We start from the raw sequence: 4,195 nt of genomic DNA, 5'->3' as shown, positions 1-4,195 counted from the left end.
ATGTATATATAATATAATGTACACATTATATTATATATGTATATATAATGTATTCTTCTTACCTCCTCTATCAAGGCAGAAAACAATATGTATTATATACATATATATATACCATGTATATGTGTATATATACATATGTACATATACCATGTATGTGTGTATATGTACATTATATATATACACATACACCATGGAATACTATTCAGCTATTAAGAAAGATGAAGACTTTACATCTTTTTTATTAACCTAGATTGACTTGGAACACAATGTTCTTAGCAATGCACCACAAGAATGGAGAAGCAAGAATCCCATGTACTCTATTCTAATACAAAGGTGGTAGATGAGATAAGACGGAGGGGGCAGGTAGGGCAATGAGCAAGTGGGGAGAGGGGAGGAGGGAGGGGAATGGGGGTCATGGTGTGTGGCACACTTCTCGAGGGCAGGACACAATTATAAGAGAGACTTTACCTAACAAATGCAATCAGTGTAACCTGATCCCTTGTACCTTCAATGAATCCCAAACAATAGTAATTTTTAAAAACTACAATCCCTTCCCCACTTCTGTTTATTAGTCCTATCTAGGACTAACCAAACACAACTTCTTAACTAAAAGGCATTTTATGCAAGCCTTCAAGAATCTTGTTAAAGGGATTAATAGTATTTCCTGGGTAGAAAAAATGAAGTAATTCTTTCAAAATAGCATTTTGATGAATTGAGTGTAAATGAATTAGAAACACACGGATTAAATTTCCCTTGATATACACATGGGTTTCAAAATTAAGGGAAATTAACTTCCCCAAATGTGTTTTCAATTTTGCTTAACCTCAAAAGTTTGATGCGTGGTTTGAAATGGCTGGTCTGATGTGAGTCCTGCCTATCCTCACCATGGCTCCACCTGGAAAAATGTTTTATTTCTAATGCCTCTTGGCTTTCCAATGGCTTAATACTATCACCCACATTGTATATAGGACCTAGTCCATTATAATAAATATTTAAAAATTCATGTTTTAAATTGATCTTCCACCCTAGACAATGACTTCTTGATTTTATCCAGCATTGTGTGTTATTAAAAAGTGTTTTCCCCACACTTTCTTTAAAATTTTGAAAATCCTGGAAATTTCTAACCAGTTTTTCACTCAATAACTTTAAAGTTCTTGCACCACATTTGTTAGGTAGATGTTAACTTTCTATGTGATAGAAAACTTTAAGCATAAATAAGGTACTTGAAAGTCATTGGAATGAAGCATTACAATGCCTACCTTCTTTTGTCTTTAAATACTGTGTTACGGAACACCAGCAGTAGATGGTCCTGGGCCCAGTAAGTGCTTTAAGCATTTGCTTCCACAAAGAGGTCATGGGAACAACTGAGTTCCAGAAATTTAATCTGACCTTAGGTTTCTGGCCTTCCCTGCCTTCTTACCTCCTCTATCAAGGCAGAAAACAATAATAATCATGGAGCTAGCAGAAGCAGCAACAACAAAAAGTGGATTGGAGCCTTTCTCTTCTGGTTCCAAGTTCAATGCAGCTGGGAATAGACAAAAGACAGGGGTCCCGGTCATTGATACTGGTGTGAGGAAGTGTGGAGGGAAAGCAGAACAGACAGTGGCAACTAGGACTTAATCCTAAGGGGAAACTCTGTGACATGCTGAAGATTCGTTCTCCCCAAGTTCTTGTCTCTTTGTTCCCCTCAAGTTCCTGTCTTGTTTGAGGCTGTTGTGGGTGAGATAGGGGCCGAGTTGCATCTTGGCACATACACCTTGCCATACCTGGCTGTGGCAGAGACAGAATCTTCAGGCAAAAGCAAGGGGTTCAGCAGGGTGTGGGGAGAGTTGGGGAGAGAGCTTGGCAGTTTCAGACTGCAGCTAAGCACACTGAGCTGGTCAGTGTCATGAGCGGGACCCTGACAGTGTCCACTACAGGAGACGTTCAGGGATTCATCACTGATGTCCAGGCTTTTCTTAACAGAGACTTTCAGCCACTCTGAACTTTGTGAGAGCAGTCACAAAGTCCTCTTCTTAGCTCCCTTGTATTAGTAAAGAAGCATCACTTCTGTTCATTCAAATTTTTCTGAATTAATAGGCATTTTTTCTGGCTTCTTTTTTTATTAAATCATAACTATATACATTAATGCATTTATGGGATACAATGTGCTGATTTGACATGCAGTGTGGAAAGTTTACATCAAACTTGTAAACATAATCATCACCTCACTCCGGTTTCATTTTGAATGAATCATGCTAAGGATAGAGGTTCTGACTTTACCAGCAGTATTTAAATTATCCTAAGTTATGTCGGCCTCACCTTCCACCCTAACTTTGATTACTGTGCATGTTGCAGAGGTGACAGGGTCGCTGTGTGGTCCCACTTTCTAGGTTGTCCTTTGTGAATGGGACCCATCACTCCTCAGCGTGCATGTCCCCGTCCAGATTCTCGGGCACCAGGCTCACTGGAAGTGGGGGTCAAACCCAAATGCTCAGGAGACCAGGCTTTAAGAACAAAAATACCTTATTGGTGCAGACCAAGAAAAAAGCAGGGCCTCTTCACATTTTCCTATCTCTGAGTCTCAGGTCACTCTCACCAATGTGATGTGGCTCGTGACTGATACTGTTCCACAGCCTCTCCTAGGCCGCCCTCAGTTTGACTGCATAGGCTCACATATGCCAAGAAAGCTTTATAAATAGTAATTTAAGTAACTACAGAAAGTGTCTGGACAGAGCTGCACTCTCCTGGTCCCCACCTGCCATCTGTGGGCTTCTTATTTAAACAAGAAAAGACAAACAACTCATCAGATACAGATAGCACAGGAGAAAAATCAGTGACCTTCTTTATAAAGAGGGACAGAGAAAGAAGTTGCCTGCTACCACTACTGGCCATGAGCTTGCTAATTCTTTAGGGCAATGTGTCTCAGAGGGTGATCCTGAATCAGCATCGGAGCCTCATCTGAGGGCTTGTTCCAATGCCCATTCCTGGGTTCCATCTCAGACGGCTGACCAGAAAGTCTGGGGGTGAGGTACAGGCTTCTGTGTGCTAATGAGCCTCACAGGAGGCCCTGTGGTTGCTCAGATTCGAGAGTCACTGCTTTTAAAAAGAAAGGAGAAGTGACAAAATAAAATCACAGCTATGTTTTGTAATCAGCGAGGTAAGTAAGTTCATCTGCAGTGCCACAACCATTCTTCTAAATTAATTTCTCCTTTGTTTCCAAAGATCTGAGTTATAATCAAGTAACACATACCAGACATGGTTCAACTCAGACCAAGTCAATCACTCAGAAGCTTGGACATGGGTTATCCAGGGGAGTCAGACACCAGTCACCCATTGCTACCCCACTGGGTAACAATAGTCCCCATTTTAGGAGTGGCACGTACTGCTTTCCTGTACTTTCAAATGGGAAATTGGCACCCCAAAGAGATCTTTCTGCATTAACTGAATAGAAATTTATCTTGACAAACCAAAAATTAGCCTGAATAAAGATTATACATGGATGGCCAATACCTATTTCAGTAGAAACTTCCGCAAGCACGGGTCCTCTCTGCTTCTTAGAGATCACTTCCTTATTTTGTTGCAGGTTAATCAACTACACCATCATGATTTATATGAAAAACTACAAAGGAGAATTCCCCACACTTTGGGACCGTAGAGCTAATATAGAGCTTTTTAGATTGCAATGTGAAGCAGCAAAAATACTCTGTACAATACCATATGGGTGGCTACACGCTGCTAATGTGTAGCCTTAAACGCTGTCCAGACCCAGGGAATGTACAACACCAGCTGTGAACGCTAATGTAAGCTATGAACTGCAGCTGATAGTGATGCGACAATGTAGGTTTGTCAGCTGTATCAAAAGAACCTGTGTCCCGAGGGGAGGCTGTGCATGTGGGGGAACAGAGAAATCTCTGTACCTTCCTCCCATTTATGCTGTGGACCAAAACTGCCCTAAAAATAGTTTTTTAAAAAATTCAATTTGTATGCAACTCCATTGGCAATTTTGCTAAAATGTGGATTCTGGCTCAGTAGGTCCAGGACAGGTCCTAATATTGTGCAGTTATCACCAGCTCCCAGGGATACTGATGCTTCTGGTCCACAGGACGTGCCTGGGGCAGCAGGGACCTGACGGGACTGTCCAGACGGAGCAGCACAAACACCTTCACTCCTCAGTCACCTGGAGCACCAGGGACCTGACAGGGCTGTCCAGACG

The sequence above is a fragment of the Otolemur garnettii genome, unplaced genomic scaffold (genome assembly GCF_000181295.1).
Source record: "Otolemur garnettii isolate 467f Iridium unplaced genomic scaffold, OtoGar3 scaffold00136, whole genome shotgun sequence".
Lineage (NCBI taxonomy): Eukaryota > Metazoa > Chordata > Mammalia > Primates > Galagidae > Otolemur > Otolemur garnettii.
The sequence above is the reverse complement of the archived record's forward strand: the minus strand, read 5'-3'. Positions refer to the sequence as shown.